Here is a 25,029-nt window from a genome sequence, read left to right as displayed (position 1 = left end):
TGAAAGACAGCTCTTTCTAGATATTTTATTAATCACAACAAGTCTTCTTTAAGTACAGGGTAGGATACAAGACTGGTTCTTTGTGATACCAGAAAATGCTTTCAAGTATTTCCTGAAGGAACATTGCAGGTGTCTCTGAATCTTGTGGATGGTTCCTGGCTTTCTGAATTCTATGGATCTTCACGGCAATTATGGGGAGACCATCCTAAGACAAACCAAGCAGAATACAAAATGAGCATTTTTCTCACTCTCAGCATGACATTTAACATGCCAGCTGTGTAGGACCATTCATGTGCCATGTTTCCAAGTGTACTGATTAAGCCATAGGTTCATCGATCTCCAGGGCCTCTGTTCTTCTGTGGCATTGACTCAGTTGTGTAAACAGGTTTTATGGTTGCTTAGAGCCTCCTGATAGGCCTACCACATCACTCTTAAACTATGCTCAGTAAGGCTTGGTTTTAAAGGTAAGTGTTACCCTAGCTTATCTTATACTTTTTCCACCTCCAAGGCATGTGAAACCATTGTCACTATTCAACTAAAGGAAAAATGGGCTGGAAATAGGCAATATTCTATAGTGATTTAAGAATGGTATCAGATATCTTTGTGAACATCTGAAATTTCTTCCTTACATGATTTAAATGTTCTGGGATACATTAAGAAAATCAATTGTATCAATGTGCTCTATGTATTTAGATTCTAAATAATAATAGAAACAAAATTAGAATAATGAATCTTAAGTAAAATTGAGCCAAATACGCTATTATATTCATAGCTAGCTGTTTATATTTCATTTTTATTTGGTAATTATAGGATTAATTCACAAACAAACTGCTGTTGAAAACTTAAATTAAGGAGAGAGCTTAGAGGAGTTAAACTGAATGCAACAAAACACATGGAAATCCTTTAATTAATTAGAGCAAAACCACAGAAAAATTAAGAAATGAGGGTCTCTTAAATATGGTGATAACTTAAAAACTATCAATATTTATTTTCTTGCAAAATTAGAGGTCTTTTTTTGTCACTGCTCTCTTGGATGTTACTCCTCATTAAATTAAAAAAATTCAGAGTGGAAGTTAAATCCCATCATTTTGTTCTAGAGATTATGAAGAATCCTAAGAGTACAATTATTTTGCTTAGTGTCATATGGTAGTACTATGGTAGTAAAAGCAGAAGGAATAATTCATCACATTGAATTTTGTTTTCCACAAATCTGCTATACTAAGTGCCTTGACTATTCAGCTTCAGAAACAAAATACATCAGCAGTATGAAAATTCTTGCCTAAGCTAAAGTTTCTTTAACATTTCAGAATACTTTCTTATATTGCATATAACTAATGCATATAGATATAAGCAAAGGGCCATGCAGTTTGAAATAAGTGGTAAGTGTCTCAAGTCAGGTTTCTTTGAGGTCTCACTCCTGTTGTTAGGATTTGTCAATATTTTTCAGAGAAGTCTAAGAGGCTAGACTGAGATTCAAACAAAACTCAGAGGTATCAATGAGAATATAAAATGTCCCTGATTTCGGTCGTGTGCAAAAGAATGCAGATTGGCTGACGAAAACTGGAACTCATAATATTCTGAATACATTCTAAGGTTAGCTAACTCTCTGGGCCTAGACATGGTTGTATGAGATACCTAGGTCTCTGCATCCTGTAGCGTTATCTCAAAATATCAACCATTTCTAGGTCAGGATGAATTTTTGCCGGAAGGAAAATGACGTTATGAGAAAAAGTCTCTGGATCTGTGCAACAAAGAATTACTTTTCTATGAAGAAGACAAGGCTGATGATTACAATTTTTATAATTATAGCAATATAAAAGCTTAGCTTCTGGAAATTTTTGATGTGTTAATGAGGACAAGATGACAGGTTTGATGGACCTAGGAATAAGTAAATTTTAATGTTGCCACTAATCCTATCATGAGTAGTGCTGATAATAAAGCCATGTTGCTTAGAGCAGCTGGTGACTCATCTTAGCCTGTCAAGCATCCCAGTGCTTTCTTCGTGAGGTTGAGTGGCCTCAACACCAATAAACCCATTCATACCTACTTTGCTTTGTCATCCTCCCAGTTGCTAGTCACTAAATTTCACGAACAAATGTTTTATCTCTCTTCCATTGCTATAGTGACTACCAAGTTGCAAGCCCTTTGTTCTCAGAAGGATAAAAGCTGATTTATATATAAAACATTTGTAAGCTTATCAAAATGTTATGGAAGAAACGTGACTATTGGAAACTATCTTTGTCAGCATATTCTCTCATACATTCCTGTGTCTGTGAAAAGTAGTTAGCCTTTTAGGTTTTCATCCCATTTTCAAAGGGTAGAACTGAGTTTGAATACATATGACTGTTGTAACAATGTACAAACTGAGAAAATTTCTACAAATATTAGGCATTATTTTAAATTTACCACTTCCAGTACATTGAATACAGAAATACAATGGAGAAAGATGAAGAAAGAAAACTGAAAAGTATTGAAGATCAAGCAATAGTTGAAAAGATAGTTTTGGGTGTGTTTCACAATAAGATTAGACAGGGGCCCTGCAAAATAAATGTTACTATTCTTATTTATCAATGAAGTTGTTTGGGTGGAGACTGAGTTCCTTGATTGATTATGACCACAATGGTTTTCCTTTGTCCAACATATCCTCCTTCTTCTTGCCTTATGCAAAAAGAAAAGCATAAGCAATTTAAGATTGAAATTCCCTGCTAATGTTAGAGGTCCTTAGCATGATATTAAGATTTGATTGCCCTTCCCATTCACCTCCTCACCTCTTCACCTACCTAGTTCCCTGTCTCCATCAACTTCTGGTAACTATTTAGTTTCCCCTTCTGAGTGAGATTTGGACATCTTTATTACCCAGTTCCGTTGGGTCTATGGATTATAGCATGGTTGTCCTGTGCCTTAGGTCTAATGTTCACTAATAATTGAGTACATGCCATATGTGTTTTTCTGGCTCAGGGTTACCTCACTTGGGATGATATTCTCAGGTTTCCTCCATTTGTCAGCATAATTCATGATGTCTTTGATTTTAATAGCTGAATAATATTTCACTTTGCAGGTGTACCATATTTTCTTTATCCATTCTTCATTTCAGGGATATCTAGTTAGTTCTATTTTCTGGTTACTATGAATTATGCTACCATAAACGGAGTTGATCAAGTTTCTCTGTGGTGTAGCTGGGCATCTTTGGGGTATATTCCAAGCAGTGGTCATGAGGTCCTAGCTTGGACTTGAGGTAGAACAATTCCCAGGGCCTAAGTGGAAGAGGATGTACATAAACATTCTGGGAATAAATTTTCCAGTGTGGTGGCACCCAAAGGGGGAGTCCTCTTTTCTGAGGAGAAAGGGAGGGGTCAAAAGGTAAGGGTGAAACTGGGAAGAAAGTAGGAAGAGAGGCTGTGATTAGAATATAAAGTGAATAAATAACAATTAAATTAAAAATAATGTGCATATTATACCTACAAATTGAAAATTAGGAAAAATATGATGTTTGGAAATGCTTCAGAGAAACGGTAATGACTTAACAATTCTACTGAATGATATGTAGGATTTTTCTTTCTATGTAAAGAGAGAAAACTAAGCCTACTTTTGTCATAGAAAAAAACACCAGTACTCATAGGAGCACATAGGCAAGACACAAGTACTGAGCAAAATATAGACTGAACACTGAGCAGAGACAGAAAATGACAATAACCAAAATTATTTCCCTCATTTAGATTACCCAATCTAGATGACCCCTTTCTGCACTGAATTTGTTTTTTTTTTCCTATTTTACTACGATTCCCAGAACAATGATGGGAAAGAAAACAAACATCAATGCCTTTCATTAAAAGACATTGGCAGTGATCTAGCTCAGTGTGACTGTCTTAAACCATCAGCACCTCATGTTTAAGGAATAAGAATATTGTTGGGAGTGAGGAAAGTGGCAGTGTCTCTCCATTCATGTGGGTTAGTATGGTCATTGAATACCACAGTTCCAGGAGGGAGAAATTTGCATTTTCTTTATGCAATCTTGAGTGGTTGTTGATAAGGGCTTTAAACCAATGGATGATAACATCAGCACAGTAGTTGAATTCTGGAATGCTCCTTTTACTCTTTATTTGAAATTTTTGTTTGAGTATTTTTAAGTTCCCATCAGCATTATTCATGGGACTCTTAAAAGCTATGTAGACCAGAGTCTCACAACCTGAGCTGATTTCCCCAATTGCAAAAGCCACATAGTGTGAGTTTTGGAATTTCTCTCTTATAATCCTAAATAAATCTGAAATCACTCTTTGGTTATATAATTTACAAGTTTTGATCCTTTTCCATTGCTTGTGGGATTGCAAACTTGTATAACCACTCTGTAAATCAATCTGGAAGTTCCTCAGAAAATTAGGAATAATTCTATCTGAAGTCCCAGCTATACCATTCCTTGGCTTCAGACTGCCGTTTCCTCAGTCTCTTCTTCATTTTTGTCCCTGCAGTTCTTTTAGAAAGGAACAATTCTGGGTCAGAAATTTTGACTGTTGTTTGACAACCCAGTTCCTTCTCTTGAGTCCCTGTCAGTCTACTGGAGATGGAGTGTTCATGCTGGTCTGAGGCCATTGGCATATATATAGCAGATATCTGCCTGGTCTGGCATTTCCAAACCTCCCCACGACTAGCATACTCCCCCCTCTGACATTTCTGAATTATTATTCTCTAAAATTTATATTCCATCTCTTCTACCTCAGACCCAACCAGGGAGTGGCCCCCTGAGGTCACTCTACTCCAATTCTTACATATTGTATGCTTTTTTCTCCTGCAGTTCTCAGGTTCGATCTTTCTGCTTCCCATCATGGCAATTCTAAAATCTCCTTCTCCCTGTGGTCCATTGCCTGAAAAATTTGAAGTCTGGCCTCTTTCTCCCTGCCCAGCCATTAGCTGCCAACTGCTTTACTGAACAGTCAAAAACCAACTGGGGACAGACTTCTTTAATTTTTTGTGTGAGATATTGCAAACACATTTTTGGGTGGTTGGGAGTGGGTAAGATCGTTTGTGTGAGAACACATGTAAATACAGAAGACTGAAAATATCTTCTTCAAATTCAAGATAAGAATGACAATTTTTCACACTAATAAAGCAGAGTATTTGAAAAATTTGTCATAATAATGAGGTAAATGTAAATATATAGAAAATGAATAACACAAATCATCCCTCCTTTTCAATATAATCTTACACACAAAAGGTACAAGGTATTATCAGATAAACATAATTTAGACTTCAAAAATAATTTTTCAAAACTGTTAAGATATATAAAGTCAATATAATGGAACAAAATCGTTAGGTTTTCTACAAATTGATAATGAATACTTCTGGAAAGATGAGAAAGACAGTTGATGCATAATGTCTTGAAAAAATATCAGGGTATAAAGCTAACGTAGACGCGAAATATCTTTACTTTAAAAGGTATGACTGAAGAAAGCAATTAAGAAAGCCAGGAGGAAATGAAAACATGTCCCAAGGTTACATATCCGTATAATGGTTATATTACAAAGGATAAAACATATTACATGTAATGGAATAAAATTCCATTGCTTTTTTCACATAAATGAAAAGAACAATGCTAAAATGCATATGGAACTACCAAAGTCCACAGATAATCAATCTTGAGCAAAAGCCCCAAAGTTCATTATTAGTTCATATTACTTCATTTCAAGTTACAATATAGAGTTACAGGAATAAAAATGGCAGAGGAATAGCACCAAACTAGAGATTAATCCTAGTGGAATAAAATAGAAGAATCAAAAATAATCTCACATATCTACATCTAATTATAAGAAGACATGAAAAAGCATACAATGGTGAAGAAAATAACACATTTGAGAAATTCTGCTTGGAAAACAGGATGCCTGCTAAACAAGGAAATCCCTGTCAGTCTGTCTTCATGTTACCCATGTTAAATCTAGTGATGGAAATTAAAATTACTGAGCAACACACAAAACGACAATATGAAATTAGGAGGGAAACTCATTGAGAAGAAAAGATGCCAGTAGAAGAGAGTAAATGAGGATGAAGAATAAGAAGATAATTAAAAATTAAATTAATTCGATACTGCAGTGTAGAGGAATGCCAGGGCTGGGAAGTGGGTGGGTGGCGGAGCACCTGCATAGAAGCAGGATAGGGAGGGGATAGGGGGTTTCTAGAGGGGAAACTGGCCAGGGGATAACATTTGAAATGTAAATAAATAAAATGTCCAATAAAAAATAAAGAAAAGAAACTGAAATGAAAAAAAATAAAGTGAAACTTTTAGAAAATAATAATAGAAAAAAATTGAAAAGACTCATTGCCATTAACATTCGGAACTGAATTCTGCAAGCTCAAGGAGTAACATAAAATAAGTTCTGCAGATCAGTTTTCCTGTGAGACTTCTCACAGCAGGTCCACGGGATATCTGACTCTGGTGCCTGCTTTTGAATCCATTTCCCCCAATTGGGCTGCTTTTTCTTGCCTCAATTAGAGAAGATGCACATAGTTTACTGCACCTTGTTATGCCAAAGCTGGTTGATATTCATTGGACGTCTCCCCTTTTGTGGGGAGAAAGAGAGGAGGAATGGATGGAGGGACAGGGGATGGGACCTTGGGCTGGGAGAAGAGGAGGGAGAGGATGCTGGAATTAGGCTATAAAGTAAACAAATTAATAAAAACAAGAATTGACAAAGGGGTTTTTAATTTTTTATTTCATTTACCATCTTGAGATAATGACATAATTTTATAATTCCTTCACTGTATCCTCCCTTAAAGTCTTCCAAAACCTGAATCTTTGCTGTGGGATTTCAGCAATTTAAACACTTCGATTTAGCAAAAGAAATAATTAAGAAAGTGTACAGCCAGCATACATAATTTGGAAAACAATTTGCCAGCTTTAAATTTGTCAGGACATTATCCAGAATTTATTATGTATTTAAAAAGTCGAATGAACAGGTATACCAATCATAAGTGGACACAAGAGTTGAACAGACAGAAGAGATGTTACAAATAGCCAGAAAGGATGTGAAAAAGATCCTCAGTGTCGTTAGTTTCCATGGAAATGCAAATTAAAGCTTACATTTAGATGCCACCCTTCACTGTCAGAATGGCTATCATAAAAATACAAAAGAGAACAAATATTGGGAAGCATGCTAAAGAAAAGAACTCTTAAAATGGATTACTTTAATGGAGTTGTAAATTACTCTAAGTAAGCACTACAGAAATAAATATGAGGTTGTGCAGAAATGAACTAGAACAACCACGTTATTATGTTATTACACTACCGTCTTGGGTATACACAGAAAGCTATCAAAGTCAGAACACAGCAGATATGACTACATACGTTTATATTGCTACTAGTTACATTTATCATGACTGTAACCATATAACCAACAGAAAAAAAAACTTGTGAAAGGATTTAGTTTTGGTTATTGTTTTTAAAGGTTTAATCAATATTTACTTGACTGGACATACATAAACAAAGCCATAGTAACAGGGGCATATAGTGGAGGAGACATTTCTTTATCTATGTGTCAGAGAGACAGAACCTCTGGAGAAAGAATATTAGCCAAAGACCAATATTTCAGAGCTTGAACTTTAAATCCAACAGTAATAGTACTGTCCTGGTTCCCTAAGCTGCCTCATGGCTACTTCATAAAAAAAAATGTGTGTGTGTGTGTGTGTGTGTGTGTGTGTGTGTGTGTGTGTGTGTGTGTGTGTGTGTGTGCCTGCCAAGATGCAATTCCTCAGGGTGACTTATTCATTCAAAAGTGGATAAACTGCAAAATACCTAAAAATTAGCAGACCAAATAAAAGTAAAACCTAGCGTGATGAATTTGAACACTTAAAATTTCATGCTCTGTACTGTGAGCATATGGTGAATGGGTCTGATCACCAAAGAACTTGAGCATTTCAATAGGTCTTTCTATTTGGAAGTCCACATGGCCTGCTTCTTAGTTAAACTCACTTTTTTCCCAATTTCTTCAGCACATGAACTATGTGATATCCTCTAGCAACATGTTCTGCATGGTCTCCTTGTGTGTTGCCTATAGGGACCCCAACCCTACAACATATCCTCTGGCCTACTGGGTTTTCCTTTTAATATGTAGTTGGAGCCTCATTGAACCTATAACTTTTGCTTTCTGCATTAGAGCAGTTGGGATGATAATGCGAACGTCTGGTACCATCGGGGTTGTTATATATTGTTTCTTGATCCCAGACTTACGTGGGCACTGAGTGCCTGAGGGCTTAATTGAGAGAGTACCTCTTTAGAGTCTTTGTACCAGAAAGAGATTGTAGTAGCTTTCTTCTCAAAAGAAATTCACTGAAATATGTTTCCTATAGTAGAGAGTCTGTTGTAAGCATGGGGCAGCAAATTCCTGAGATGTTCTCACATGTTTACTTTTGTCCATGACCAAACTCTGGGTTGCTTTAAAGCATGCATTAATTAAGGATAATAATTAGAATCATCATGTTATATTCATGCATGTCTTATAATTTATTTTGGCTCTCTGTCTCTCCATCTCTCCCATTTATCTGTCTCTCTCTGTCTCTCTCTCTCTGTCTCTCTCTCTCTCACACACACACACACACACACACACACAGAGAGAGAGAGAGAGAGAGAGAGAGAGAGAGAGAGAGAGACATCACACACTATTGTTCTTCTTCCTCTGCCTTTCCAAATAATCACTATTTTATCCACAATTGGTTCATCTTTTATTTTCTTTTTCAGATTTTCTTTTATTTGATATTTTCTTTATTTACATTTCAACATTCTGGCACTCCCCTACTCTGCGGAAATGAGGCTTCACAGGATCAATGGCTTCTCCTCCTATTGATGCCAGACAATGCCACCCTCTGCTACATATGCTACTGGAGGCATGGGTCCCTCCATGTGTATTCTTTAGTTGGTGGGTTAGTTCCTGGGAACTCTGGAGTTTCTGGTTGGTTGATATTGTTATTCTTCCTATAGTGTTGCAAACCCTGTCAACTCCTTCAATCCTTTCTCTAACTCCTCCTGTTCTCAATCAATGGTTGGCTGTGCACATCTGCCTCTGTGTTGTTTGTTTGTTTGTTTGGTTGGTTGGTTGGTTGGTTGGTTTGTGTAAATACAGTGGGTCTCATGGGCAAACATGAGCAAGTTCTCAATGTCAATAACACTGAAGAAAATGAATCTTCCTATCTTAGTAACATCTTTTTTATTGGTTATTTTGTTTATTTGCATTCTAAATGTTGTCCCTCTTCCCAGTTTCCCCTCCTCCCATACCATTTGCCATCCCCCTTTCCTCCATGAATGGGCAGACACTACTGCTGATGACCAGAAGCACTTGCTGACAGGAGCCTTGTATAGCTGTCGCCTGAGAGGCTTTGCTAGAGATTGAGCAATATAGATGCGGATGCTTGCACCTCAGTAACCTCTTAATGCCTATAAGTTCCTGGTAATGATGGGGCTTCATGATCTCCTCCCCTTAGTAAACATTAACTTCCTATAAGGAAGGTATGGGACCCTTTCCCCTCTTCTTTTCTGATAGAGGATGTTGATGAGGCTGGTCTTTTGCAGTTCTTGTACAAGCTATCACAGCGGTTGTAAGGTCCAGATCATAACAGTTGTTTTGTGCTGGTGAAACAGTGTTCCTCAATCATATCACTCCTTCCAATTCTTAGATTCTTTCTGGTATGTGGCTTCATTTTTAATGATGCTTTATTTTGAATAATCAAACCAACCTCTACTAAAAATTCAAACTCATTGTATTTGTGATCACTTCACATATTACTCAAATCATTATGTGCTTGATGCTTACTGTAACTCTGGCTAAAAGCAGCCAGCCACAGACATTAAATTTGTTAACCAATACTTGTAATTGATCTTTACTCAAAGTGTTATGACACAGACAAAATGAGGAGGAGGTCTTGGCCAGAATGTAATGTGAATGGCTTCTATCTTATTTCCAATAGAATCTTTATTCTCATTGAAATCTTATGAGTCTGGGCTTCATTCTTCTTGGCATTCCAATCTTCTGATCACCCATTCTAATTATCCACTAGATTCCTTTCAAAAGTGTTCCAACTTTTTGAAGCCAGTTTTAAATGTTTAAAACTTAGTGTGGTTTCAATTCATCAGGGACCCCCCTTCTCTAGATCTAATGTTCTCTATCAATTAGGTTTGTTAATATAACTGAAATACCTGAGAGAACAAATTTGAAGGAGAAAAATGTTTATTTTGGTTGATGGTTTTAGAAGGAGCTTCTCATCATATTCACATGCTTGTACAGAAAATAATGGTGGTTCATCATTACTCATTGTGGAAAAGAGAGACACATGAAAGGGGTGGAGAGCGAGAAGGAAAGAGTATGTCTATGAATGGGGTGGGTGAACCAAGGATAGCATACTCTTTATCTAGTATCTATAGCTACTCAAAATTATTTTCTCCAACTAGAACCTATCTTTTATAAATTTCCAAAACAATGCCATTAGATGTGGAAATTGAATTAACAAAATGAGCTTGAGAGGGAACATTTTATATTAAGTAGTAACAGTACTCATACTTACTGAAGCAAACTTCATAACAAATATGCCATGGAATAACAATTTATATAAAATGTCTTTAGTGCATAAAATAAAACCATGCATACACAATGGAAGTTCTTAACATTTTAGTAATAGATATGAAAGAAAGTTGTTTTGGTAGTTTTACTACTTACTATTTTTGTTGTCAGTGTTTGAATAAATGAAGTAGGAAACAATGCATGTTGATAATTTAAAAACTCTCTCTAGACATATGAAATAGGGAGTTATATCCTTTGTTCCACACCTAGTCCACATTCCCATGTCTTCTACACAAGTAAATTATTTGTGTACTGGGAAGATAGAAGTCATAACTTTCAATAATAACTCAAGAGAGGATTCTACATGCACAAAAGATTATACATACATACATACATATATATATATATATATATATATATATATATATGGTCAGAAGTCATGTTAACATAGAAAAGAATGACTTTCAAATTGAATCATCTGAATTATCTTCTTCATGATGTCTCCTTCCACTACTTTTTTTCACTTTTGATCTATTCCTAGACAGATTTCACATTTCGTTGTTTTATTTAGAGCTCAGCTGGTTTAAACTTCTGCCCTTGCAGAATATTTGTTCAATTTTATTCCTTTATAAGGTTCACTTTTTAATAATCAAATGTTTAGCATTCTAATAATGGCTTAACATATTGAATTCCAAGCTATTGAATTCCAACTATTATGAAGACAGTGTATGTAGTGATTTGAATATACTTGGCCCAGGGAGTAGCACTATTAGGAAGTGTGGCATAGTTGGAGTAAGTGAGACCTTGTTTGATGAAACATGCCATTGTAAGAGTGGACTTTGAAAGCCTTCTGCTAGCTCCCTGGAAGCCAGTCTTCTAGTGGTCATCAGATCAAGATGTAGAACTCTCAGCTCTTTTGGTGCCATGCCTGGCTGCATGATGCCATGCTGCCACCTTGATAATAATGGATAGAACCTCTGAACCTGTAAGAGATGACTTGGTCATGGTATCACTTCATAGAAATAGACACCATTACAAAAACTGAGTAAGACAATATGGAAAGAAAAACAAAAAGTAATGATAGTCTTAAAGGAAAATGTATAAAGCAAAAACAGCAAAACGATAATTATATATAGTTCTATTTATGAAGTTATGCAATTTCTGTGTTTGTAGAAAAACCAAAGAAAGGCTTATAGTTACTTTCATTTCCTGTATCCTTAACCTTAGAATTCTAGGTAACACAAAGTTCACCAGAGTAGTGAAATTAAAAACAAAATTATACAGCATTTTAAAAATTCAAGGACTTCTTACTACTTACCAGTAATTGTAGTAGATCTCATTAACAAGAGTATTTTTCTCAATTTTGATATGAGACCTGGACAAAACTTATAGAACAATTATAAAATAATATATAGTTTGTTTGCTATAAAATAAAATGGTGTTTGGGAGGTGTTTTGAGTCACATCACTGACTGTCATATTGCTTCTTGACTTTTAGATTAAAATTTTGTTCATGCAAACAAGAGACCAGCTATTAGCTACTGTTTCATGATTCAGGATAAAGGCAATGCCTGAAACCATTTTTCTTTCTCCAGAATTGTATTAATGTTAAGCCAAAAGTATATAGGATATTAATTTGTTGACAACATTGTCAATATGTTATGACTTGTTAGACTTAAAATATCTTCACTATTTAATTCCTTGCTGAACTATTTTGTACTGTAACTTTGGAAAAGTGTCTATTACCTTGATATTGATCAGTAGGTAGTTAATGTGCTGAGGGCTGTAGAGTACATTAAAGACCATATAATCTACCTCATTGATTTTATAGATGGGAAATTTGAAACCCAAATAAAAGAAATGGCTTGTCCAAGATTACTTGATTATTTCATCATGAATTCAAACTACAACATAGTTATTTTACTTTTAGTTGGTCAGCCCACATTTTTTTTTTGCTTTTTACCAATGTTTTGCTTTGACAATTCTTAGCGATTGCTTATTGCTAATGCATTGTTTGTGCTAACTATTGTAAATGAATCCGTACATTTGTAAGGTTTAGTCCTGTGGTTCACTTCATAGTTTGTGATCTATAAAGTTATTCTAGGTAATGCTAACTCATGTGTTGCCATTGAGCCACAACATTGGAAAATCTCGGGCATACCTTTTGTTTCCTTATAAAAGGCTACATTTAGGATTTTCTTTGGTTTTTCTGTTCTCTCTCTTTTTTCTCTTTCTCTCTCCTTTTTTGTTTCCAGAACATGTTATTATGTGCTGACTTGAAGAATAATAACCACTCAAGAGCAAGTATACAAATATTGGATCCATATATTTTAGGGTATTTATGTAAAATGTTCAGCAGGCCTTAAAGATCCTATAGCAAGAAAAAGCATTTGTAAATGGTAAAGATACAGTATCATGGAAATTAAATCAGTAAGACTTAAATATGACATTTCAAATATTTCTTGGTCCCGTGCCTTGGGAGAAATAAATGGCTCAATTCACAGTGATGTTTTCATAGGATGCACTCATCTATAAGGCAAGATCTCACACAATGGATTTACACACATGGACACAATGGATGATACAGACACTTGTGTTCCTATAGTCTTGGAGCATTGCAGCCAGTCCTGAAAATACTAGCTAAGGCTGCTTGTTTCTGACAGGAGCTCACTATCTTGTTTGAAGGAGACACCTTTTCACTGTGCCTTCTGCACATCTGGAAAGAGAATATGGACAAGGGAAAAATGAGCACCTCAATGTGTTTTCTTATATGGTCATTAGTCTTTTCACATATAAGCTTTTTAAACCATAATTGATACTGTAAAAGTGCTCTCTCAGAATATAATCACAGTGTGGGATAGTGATCCAATACAATAACTTTGAAGGATCACAAGCATTTCGTCTATAACATATGTAGAGATCTTTTTTCTTATTAATTTTCATATGAGAATTTCTAGTAGATAAGACACTTTCAGCAGTATATGGTTGAAAGTAGAAATTTCTGGTTTCTTTGGAAACTCAGTTGTTTTATGTCATGTTTTTCTGGAAGCTGTCTTATGAGAGGATATTTTGCTGGAGCAGATACTTGAGAGGCAGTGTGATATTTGGAAAGAGTTTAAATGGAATTCCATTGCTATGCTGTGCAATATTTCCCTTCTTTTTGGTCTGTGCTGGTCTTCATTTTGTAGAGAGAAACATGCCAAAATCCTTTTTGTGATAATTCCTGTTGATTCTGGTCATTTCCACTGACTCATGCTTATTCAGTGAGTTTGGCTGGTTTTGTTGGATTGAGCTGACACTAGTGATTTGTGTTTGGTGTTTGATATTGAACTGGACTTCTGGCATCCTGACAAAGAAGAGTGGACTTGCCCCAAGGAATTACTTCTCCAAGGAAATACTTCTATAAAGGACTCTCCCAAAGGAGCTACTTCCCTATGGAACTACTTTTAACCCCCCTTTTCCTATTAATCTTCATTCTCTCCTACCGAAGGTCAGTGGGCTCGAATGGAGGTTGAAGCATTTAAGAATATTAATAAAGGAGTTTTAGAAAGAAATCTAAGACTGCATATGGTTGTATAATTCTTTATGGTTTATTTAATATCTGTGTGTGTTTATCTCAGTGTAGACCTGGGAAACTCTCTGGACCTAACTGTTGGTATAGAATTTACACCTTGTATAAGTAGGCTGGATAATAGTAAATAATACCAAGATAGAAAACAAGCATAAAAGAGTTTGTGTAAAGACCCACAAACCTCTTAGTATTACATCCCAAAGCTTTGTTCAGATGTAGACATACTATTATCCTGATTGTAACATTTATACAACTCAAATTAAAACTTACAATATACGAGATTATATTTATCCTCATTCTGAAAACCATTTATGAAACATTTATCAAGACAATGGTCAACATATTTGATTAATGGTGGTGGTGTATTTGTGTATGTAGATTGTGGTTTATGGAAGGATTTTAATTTAAGAAAGGCTTTCTTGGTATACTTTAGTAATATCTTAAAATATACTATAAAATAAATATGATAGTATTGATGAATACTGGGAGACTCTCCAGATAGTTTTCAAGCCTGCCATCTGTCAGTTGAAATGAATTATCCTCTTTACACATTTGCCCTGACTTTTATATGGAAATATTCAAAATAGATATTACATCATCATTAAATAAAATAACATCCTTATCTGTTAAAATTGAATATGAGAACATGTTCAGTTATTTGATTGCAATGTGACTCTTGAAAAAATCACATATTAGTCTTAACTTTCATGAACCTACCTTCAAAATGTTTTGGAAGAATAGGAAATGATGGTATAAAATGATTAGAATGTTTCTTGGCACCTGCACAGTTAGTCATTATTAGGTTAGTTTTACCACCACTGCTGCTGGTAATGCTCCTGCTCCCAAAGAGACCCCTCCTCCCATCACCACTGCTGATCCTCCTTCCATCTCTATTAATGAGTTTCTCCACTTCACTAGGCACAAGGCAGGTGGTAGAGACCTCTAGATGAAGGGTACAGTGATTCTTGGCTCGGAACAGTCATTGTTCTTTTTATTACCAAGCAACCAAATTGATAGACCTTGACACTGGGTTGGCACCCTTCCTAGGCCAACAAGTCTAACATTACAAAATCCAAGCTTGTAAGAGCAGAGAATTAACAACAATTAAACTGGTTTTATTTTGAACATCTCAGTGGAAATCTGTCTCTACAATTGATTTCTTTTGACAGCTATCTATGGTCTGGAGAGTAAATGCATGTTCTGTAGTAAGACAGAAGAATTGATTACTGAATATAGCTGAAAACAGTATCTGACTATAGATGAAAATGAAGCTGGGTTTGTTTAAAATATGCTTAGAAAGGAAATGTAGAAGATACCCGTGGACTAAGGCCTGTGTAATATACCTTTCAATAAGAAATAGACAGATTTTTGTGAATATATTTAGATTTTGAAGGTAAAAGTTACATAGGTCTTGAATACAGCTTTAGATTTACAACCTAAATATGTTGTTTATAATAATTTTGTTTGAGAACAAAATATGTATGCAATCATCTGTTGTATGGAATACTAATGTGGGCTATTGTAATGATTAAGTTATAATTATTATGTTCACAATTTTAAGTTCCTATAGTATAGACTTGCCTTTATTAAGCTGTTTATATTGGCTGTATTTTTTTCATTTTTTCTATATTCAATTTTGCTTGTTTTTATTTTTTTCATATCAACCATAATTGTCTTCTATGTTCTTCATCATGTTTTAGCATTCATGTAACCTTTAGGCTCTTAGTATTGTTCCGCCAGGATATAACCAATTAACATTTCACAGTGTAATTAATGTAGACCTTCATATGTAAAGAAAGTAATAAAAGTTCATTAAGCCAATTGCTGTTAGGACTGAATTTTCTAGGAATTAAATATAAACATATTGACTTTAGAGGTGGAATACACTCAAACATCTATGCATGTATATATTTGCTAATGTTAGGGTCCATGGTTCTCTGAAGAATAATAACAGGGATTCAATAGTATGTAAGTGCAAAAAGTGTTTTATTCAACAGCATGCTGGGGTCTACCATCTACAAAGATGGGGAGGCCCCAAAGTGAGCTGCTAGGTCTGATTTAAAGCACATTAAGGAGAGTCTGTGGATGTGGTAAGTGACCTCTATCTTAATCTTGGTATTTGTTGGAGGCACACTCCAGAACTATTTCTGGAATCTGGGGGGGGGGGTCCAGAAACTGTTGCTGCATAGGTGTGGAAACTGTTGTTGAAGAAGTTTGGAAACTTCTGCTGACCAATTGTCCCTCCCTCAGGCCTGGTGTCCAGGCAACTACTGAGGCCTGGAATTGTGTAGACTTGCCAAATTCTTGAAAACAAGGGATTTAGGCCTAGTCTCCTGTACTATCAATTTGAAGTTTGTCTGGAGTTAGCCTAGCCCTCTTACTAACTAATGCAAAAGCTAATTCACTGATGTGTTTGTTTTAGAATCATTGTCTCTATCTGTCTGCTTTTAATTTTATCATCTGGATTATTAAGTGGAGAATTGAATATGATCAACACTAAAGTTCTATTAATCTACTAAAGACATGCATGAAGGCCTAAGAAAAGAGGCTGAGAAAACAAAACCTGGGTTAATTCATGCAAAAGCATTTAGAGATCACTAAGCATATGCTGAGTGCTAATCTTGATGAGAAAGTTAAAGTAATATGGAGGCAGATAAGACTCAAATTATGATGGAATTTATACCCTAGTGAGAGAACACAACTAATGAACTAACAAGTAGTCAAACAATATTTTTTTTTCTCTCTGTAAATGGCCAGACAGTAAAGATTTTATGCGTTGAAGTCCATATGGTCTCTCCTGCAATAGCTTAACTCTACCATTATAATCCAAAGGAGTCATAGATAATATTTAAATAAATAGCTGTGACACAGTGAGCAAATATTTATAAAAACAGGTGGCTGGCCAGATTTGTCTTAAAGACTACAGTTTGCTTAATCTTGAATTAACATATAAATGAATGCAAACGAAGACAATATTAGTTAGTGGTAAGAGTTAAGTAAATAATTAATACAGGTAATCTAGCACTGACCTAGTAATATCTTCCTTGCTTTGCAATAATAGTGTAGACACCAGCTGAAATTTTAATGAGACAGATAGACGGACATGGAAATGGAAAGGACACACAGGGAGAATGCGAAGAATTTACAGGAGAAAGTTTAGGACCTATCAAGCAAAAAAGATTTAAACAAACATTGTTTGGAAATGTGGCGAAAGAATTTATGACTGGGGTTAGTAAGTATTCATTTCATTATAAATAAAAATGGGAATCACACAAGATGTAAGGCAAACTGTGATATAATATGTTTTTAATCAAAGAAATCACTGTAGGGGCACTCTAGGAAGACATTTATGTTGACATACTTTTCATTCAGGCTTAATATGCACCTAAACTGAGAAACTAGATATTAGAACCAATAGTGACAACAATAATAAATTAAGCTTGGTTTCATATACAATAAAAAGGTGGCCAGGTATTCAGATACTCCTTCCCATTGAAGATATATAACATCAACATGCGTCTGACAGAAAACAAGGGGAGCAACAAAACCCTCAAAAACAATGAAAGTCAAGAAATATCCATTAGAAACACAGCGGGTCAATTTGAGAAATCTACAAGAGATGCCAGCCAGATGAAAGCAAGTCCTGAGATAAAGACTGGCATCTAGGGGGAGTAATGCTCACAAAACCAGGACTTCCAACTGGGAACCATATGAACACTGTGAAGAACAATGACAACAGAAACAGAGGAAAGAGAATGTTTCTTTAACATCTGAGCTGTAAACAGATTCAACCATCTCAGAGCAAGCCATCACACTTCTGACCACTGTGTAATTATAACAGTGAGAAATCACAGATCAGTAATTAATGTTATTCTAAATCACATATAAGAGTACAGGAAAAATAAACATACACAAGTAAGGGAATGAAAATGAACTGTATCCTTTGTCTTACAGAAGCTTTGCAATTTTATGTGGTCCCATTTGTCTATTCTTGATCTTAGAGCATAAACCATTAGTGTTCTTTTCAGGAAATTTTTGTTTATGTCCATGTGTTCAAGGCTCTTCCCCACTTTCTCTTCTATTAGTTTCAGTGTATCTGATTTTATGTGGAGGTCCTTGATCTACTTGGGCTTCAGCTTTGTACATAAGAAAGGATAAGAAAGGATAGATTTGTATTCTTCCACATACTGACCGCCAGTTGAACCAGCACCCTGTGAGTATCCATCTCATATAAGAGCCCCAAACCCAGACACTATTGATCATGCCAAGAAGTGCATGCTTACAGGATACTGATATAGCTGTCTCCTGAAAGGTTCTCCAGAGCCTGACAAATATAGAGGCGAGTTCTTGCAGTCAACCATTGAACTGAGAATGGGGTCTTAAATGGAGGAGTTAAAGAAAGGATTGAAGGAGCTGAAGGGGTTTGCAACTCCACAGGAAGAAGAACAACAACACCAACCAACCAGACCCCCCAGAGCTCCCAAGGACTAAACCACCACCCAAAGAGTACACATGGAGGGACCCATGGCTCCAGGGGCATACGTTGCAGAGGATGCACCTTTTGGGCACCAACTGTAGGAGAGGCCCTTGGTCTTGTGAAGGCTTGATGCCCCACTGTAGAAGAATGCCAGGGCAGGGAAGTGGCAGTGAACAGATGCTGGGTTTGGGAGCATCCTCATAGAAGAAGTAGGGGCGGTTGGGATAGGGGTTTCTGGGAAGAAAACTGAGGAAGGGTATAACATTTGAAATGTAAATTTTAAAAAGGAAAAAAAATTAATCTAAAAGTTAGATGAGAAGAATTGGAAGGGTTGTTCTGCGAGAAACTGAGAATGGTAAATATTTTCAAAGTAAATTGTATGAGCTTCTTAAATTCAGAAAAATTCTAAGAGTGTAATGACATGCATGTGACAATAATATCCAATATAAAGTGACAATATTTAAAGTTAAGAATGCTGCTTAGCATGGAGACAACAATGGAGGAGTTAGGGGAAGGACTGAAGGAGCTGAAGGGGTTTACAACACCATAGGAAGAACAGCAATATCATCCAACCCAAACACCAGAGCTCCCAGTGACCAAATCATCAACCAAAGAATACACATAGAGGAACCCATGACTTCAGCTACATATATAGCAGAGGATGGCCTTATCTGTCATCACTGAGAGGGGAGGCCCTTGATCCTGTGGATGCTCAATGACCCAGACTAGGGAAATTCTAGGGCTGGGTAGTGAGGCAGGAATTGGGGTGGGGTGGGGAAGCACCTTCATAGAGTCATGGAAGGGAGAATGGGATGCAGAGTTTGCAAAAGGGAAGCTGTGAAGGGGGATATCATTTGAAATATAAATACATAAAATAACCAATAAAATATTAAAAAAGAATGCTGCTTAATATGCATCAGCAAGTGAATAATATTATGACTTTTGGATATATAGAAAAAGAGAAAAAAAAGAAAACTCGATGATTTTAATGAGGACCAAAAGCCTGATGGCCCTGCTTTCAATTTGAATAGGAAACATGAGAAGAATATTTTTCACTCCAGAGTTATTTATATACATAATTTTTATGCTTTTACTGTTGTTTGTACCTCTCAGTTCTGTCTAAAGAAGGTGCATTATCAAGCATTATACTAGTAGTGATGAACACAGGCATTACACACTTTTTAGTCTGAAATTCCTTTTTCAAAATGAGGAGAAAGAAAAAATGAGGGACGATGAGGAGGAGAAGAAATGGGGAAGAAGACAGTGAAGAGACACAAATAGAGATATGAAGGCATGGAGTTTTAAGGAAGAAGTGGGGAAGAAGGGGATGAGAAGAAAAGCTTCTTGTATGAGAAGGGTAGGTCATCCAGAGACTGCCCCAACTGAGGATCCATGGCACATACAGACAGCAAACCCAGACACTATTGCAGTTGCCAAGAAGTGCTTGCTGACTGGAGACTGATATAACTGTCTCCTGAGAGCTTCTGCCAGAGCCTGACAAATACAGAGGTGGATGTTCACAGCTAAACATTGGACTGAGAATGGGGCCACAATATAAGAGTTAGAGAATAGACTCAACTAGCTGAAGGAGTTTGCAACCCCCACAGGAAGAATAACAATATCAACTAACTGGACCCCCACAGAGTTTCCAGGGACTAACCCACCAACAAAAGTATACACATGGAGGGACCCATGGCTCCAGTTGCATATGTAGCAGAGGATGGCATTGTCAGGCATCAATAGGAGAGACCCTTGGTGCTGTGAAGGTTGGATTCACCAGTTTAGGGGAATGCCAGGCCAATAAGGTGGAGTTGGTGGGTGAGAGGGGAAGCACCCTCATAGAAGCAGAGGGAGTGGGAATGAAATGGGGGTTCTGGAGGGGAAACCAGTAAAGGGAATAACATTTGAAATGTAAATACATAAAATATCCAATAAAAAAAGAGAATACTAACTGAAATCTATCAAATATGAGTCTATGAGTTAATAAAGCAATAATTGGAAGAAGATAAATCCCTACTAAGGAACCTTCAATCTAAAGGAAAAACCAAAATTATTTGAGTGTATTTGTTTATCAGGTGAGTGGGTGCAAGAATTCAAGTAGTGAACATGAAGATGTAAGAAAATCTGAATCAAAAAGCATATTGACATGAAAGACCTTTTCATAGTGCAAATACCCAGCAACTCCAATCCTCTTCCAAGGGACTGAATATAAGGGTGATTTAGGTTCTCAGCCAGTCTAGGTGCTGTTTTGAAGGTCCAAGGCAGCTATTGATGTGCATAGTATCACTAAATCACTGAAAGCCAGATTGCTATAAGAGTTAAATATATAAACTGTTCAACAGCTTGGCTGTAGGAAAACAGGCTCCAAGCTGGAGGTGATTGTAAATTCAAAAATATTTAATAAAAATACATTAAAATGCAACCAAGAAGGTCAAGAAACCTAGTGAGAAAATATTTTTAAACCTTTATGAAAGGATTGCTATAAGAGTATTGGTGGTGGTAAGATTTGGGGAAACGGAGAAATTAGAAACTAGAAACAGTCAGATACATAGAGAAGCCTCTCTGTAGGTGAGAAAATTCTATATTTGTCCCAAAGATGTTTTCCTAGTCATGTCTCATTAACTTTTGTATAGCATGCTTTTTATCTGTATTGTTTTACAATAAAATCTAAATATGTTATGCAATTTTTTTTTTTTAGAATGGAGTAATTATCAAGGCAAGAGAGGGCAAAGGCAGGGAAACAGGTTAGAGAACTACTGTGATCACTGCAGCTGATGGCCAAGGGCGGCAGGATTTCATCTTTCTCTTCCCGGAAAGATCAGCTGTGTTCAAAGAAGAGTCAATTGTGCTGCAATTGTCTTACTTGTTGAAAATCACTCAAATGATTTTGAAGGATCTGAAGATTGTTGTACCATTAAAGTCTTACTGCCCTCCCACTCCATTAGATATCACATCAAACCACTACATTGGGCTTTGCACATAAAGCATATTTTCACTTGTATAAGCACATTCATGTAAAATGTTCTTTAATAGCTACCTGATTTTCTCTCTTTGTATTGCCTCCTGGAAACATTGGAGAAGCAGTACTGACCGGTCTATTTTTACAATTTAACATTATGCAGCTTGGTTTACACTGGGAACATTCTGGTTTTCATGGAAGGAACCAACAGATGTGACAAATTGTTGTCTTCTAGGTTTTCCATAGATATATCTGCTTTGTGTATCAAGATTTCATTTGTTATGGCCTCTGATTTACTTTAATAAAAATGCTATCACAATACTCGGAAAATTGATTTATAGTTAAATGCAATAGACAAATTTGATTATAACCCAAACAATAACTACAGATAAACTACATTAATAATTTACATGTAAAACCTGCATTATTTCTCTCCAGTATTGGAAAATGTCATTTTATCTTTCAAAATTATTTGAGAATTTCATGTATTTATATGGCGACAATTTATTCACTTTTTCTCTCATTCCTCTATCTCCAACTGGAGCACCTTTTCTGAATAAGTTTCCCTCTTATATTCATGCTTTTATGTATGTGTTGCCCACTGGGTTTAATTAAATTTCTAGCAAGAATGCAAGTGGGGAGCAATTTACTGGAGAAAGAGCAACTTACAAATATCTACAATACTGAAGAACACGACACCCTTCCCTCCACAACCATTAACTGGTTATTGTAGAAGGCAGAATGAATAGAATTTCCTAGATACTGTGGTAGGGGGAGAAGATGATCTGGGTGTGAAGTATCACCTTCAATATTGGATTATATCAGTTTCGGGGGTTGGATTTCATACTAGCCAACTTTGTAATTTTGGAATGTACATCATGACTACTCACTTGTAATTCATATTTACAAATGGATATTAAGCATGAGAGCTAGCTGTCATGGGAAAAAATCTCTGAGCTAGTAGTCAATGAACTTGTAGTTCTGTGTACTGAAATCACATAAAGATTTCCAGCACCTCTCTTTCTTAGTGAGGATTTTGCTTGTACTACTTTGAATCCAGTCTTCTTTTCCCTGTGGTCTGTGCTCAGATGCATCACGTGTTGTTAAGTGCCTTTGATCTGAATCATCACTTTTTGCACCAGGGTTGGCGTTTACCAGTATTATTTGGGGGACTGTAGCAATGATGCCAATGTGGCTTTAGTGGCCGCCATAATAATCCCTTTCCCAGACACAGTAACCTGTTGTCAGGTGCTGTCCATGCAGAAGTTGATTCCCTGTCCCCTAAGAGCCTCATTAAAAGTGCCTCAAATTAAACTCAAATGTGCAGAAAACAATTAGTTCTCCCTTTTGTCTCTCCATTCAAATCTAAAATGCGGAGCAGCCAGGTGTCATGTTCGACAAATCTCCATCATCTTCATGTCAAGTGGAAGGGATAAATTTGGAAAGGCTCCAGAGTTTTTCCTAGGAGGACTGTTCTCTCTTCCATTCTTTGCAGCTATTCAGTCATTAAGCTTTTGTTTGAATACGTTTCTTATCATCTGCTTCTCTCATCTTTCCTTTTGTGTGCCAAGTAAATAAACACTGTCATCCATCTCTTTGCCAAAACTCTATTGTTCCTGGAGGCTATGAAATATTTTCCATGAAGTATCAAACTTTCTATTAATTATTCTTATTGATTTTGAGATTATAATGTAAGTATACCATTTCCCCCCTTTTTTTTGCCTTCCTCAAACTCACCCATATACTCTTCTCTCCTCCTTAAAACTTCCTGTTTTCTTTACCAGATGGCCAGCCCTGAAAATATATATTCAAGTAACATCACACAGACGGAGCAGGCTGTATTTATGAAATGTCACACCTTTTGGTATCACTAAATTCTCAAGACATCAGGATCAAACTCAGATGCTAGTTTATCCTGCTACTGTCATTATATATGTAAATTAATAGGAAGCAGTGATTCTGTGATACTGCCTGTCCAGTCATATGAATAACAACTGTTCTGTCTACAGATATCTACTGCAACTGACTGATTTTTTTTTTTTTTTGGTGGCTAATGTTGATTGTCAATGTGACAGTAACTAATAATCGCTTGGGATGGAAACCTCTCTATATGTCTCTGGGGGAGTTTCTATGTTGGGTTGAGATGGGCTGATCCACAGAAAATGATCATGGTACTCTTCTGTGTAGCAGAGGCTTAGAACTGAGTAAAAAATAAAAACTAGCACTAGCCAGGGTTTCCCACTGTGCTTCCCAGTTATTTTCTACCTGGAGACTTGGGTATATAAGTGCTGAATAAAGCTACAGGAGACTCTCCTCTTCCTTCCTCTTCCTCTCTCTCTCTCTCTCTCTCTCTCTCTCTCTCTCTCTCTCTCTCTCTCTCTCTCTCTTCCTCCTGGCTTGACATGATAAAAAAAAAAGAAATAAAAACTAGACAGAGGACAGTGGAGTTCTCTGATGTTGAGGCCAGGCTGGTCTATAGAGTAACTTTTAAGACAGCCAAGGCTACACAAAGAGATCCCAGTCTTAACAAATGAGAGAAGAAATAAAAATAGATAAGTAAAACAAAGCAAGTGCAAGTGTGACTCATTAATGTTGTTTTGTGTTCCTCACTGGACATGGGGTGACTAGCCCCTCAGATTCCTACTGTTATGCCTCTTATTTACTCAGCTTAAATTGTAAACCAAATTACAACCTTCCCTAAGTTTCCTCTTGTCAGGGAATTGATCATAGGGTCAAGAAAACTAACAAATATGGACCTTCGAACTTATTGTAACTTCAGTAATGAAGTATCTATATTATATCTTCAGATGAGGAGGGTAAAGAATTGAAGTTTCTTCCTTCCTCAGTACCTGTGATATCTCAACCCCTCAGGCTTCTCCGTCCCCTACACCTACACTATAGCTCAGTACCCTACACATTCTGAAACAATGGTTTGTAATCTAAAATTAAATCATATTACAAACAATCCCAATATATTTCTGAAAATTAGATTTAATGGTTGGTAGATTTAAGATATAATGGAAAGGAAATGGATCTAAAGCTTGAGAATGCACTGTTTGGAGTTAAAACCCAGTTTCTGGGGCTTTGGCACTGTGTAAAATGCATTATATTGTATATTTCCTTTGTGGCTCAGTTTCTTCACCTATTTCTTCTTATCATCTAATCTTACCTTAAAATTATGATGTTACAATATTTATATTATATGGGGGGGGTGCAGGATTTGAGATAATTTGTGTAATACCTTAACATGGTACCTAAGTTATATGGGTAACATTACTGTAAGGGCAATGCTGTGTAAACTAACCTGAAATTCACACTGAGCTATTATTTGCAAACTATACTTAGAAAGGGATCAGGGGAATCTGTTGGAAAATGTGAAAAAGGTAAATTTTTCATTTTGTGTGATGATAATGTAACTATGTTGTCTAATCCAATTGCTAACTGTTCAGATAAGTTTGTGATAGACTTACAGAAGTATTAGAACAAAT

This window comes from Rattus rattus, chromosome 1, assembly GCF_011064425.1.
Source record: "Rattus rattus isolate New Zealand chromosome 1, Rrattus_CSIRO_v1, whole genome shotgun sequence".
NCBI classification, from domain to species: Eukaryota; Metazoa; Chordata; class Mammalia; order Rodentia; family Muridae; genus Rattus; species Rattus rattus.
Note: the sequence above shows the minus strand (reverse complement) of the source record.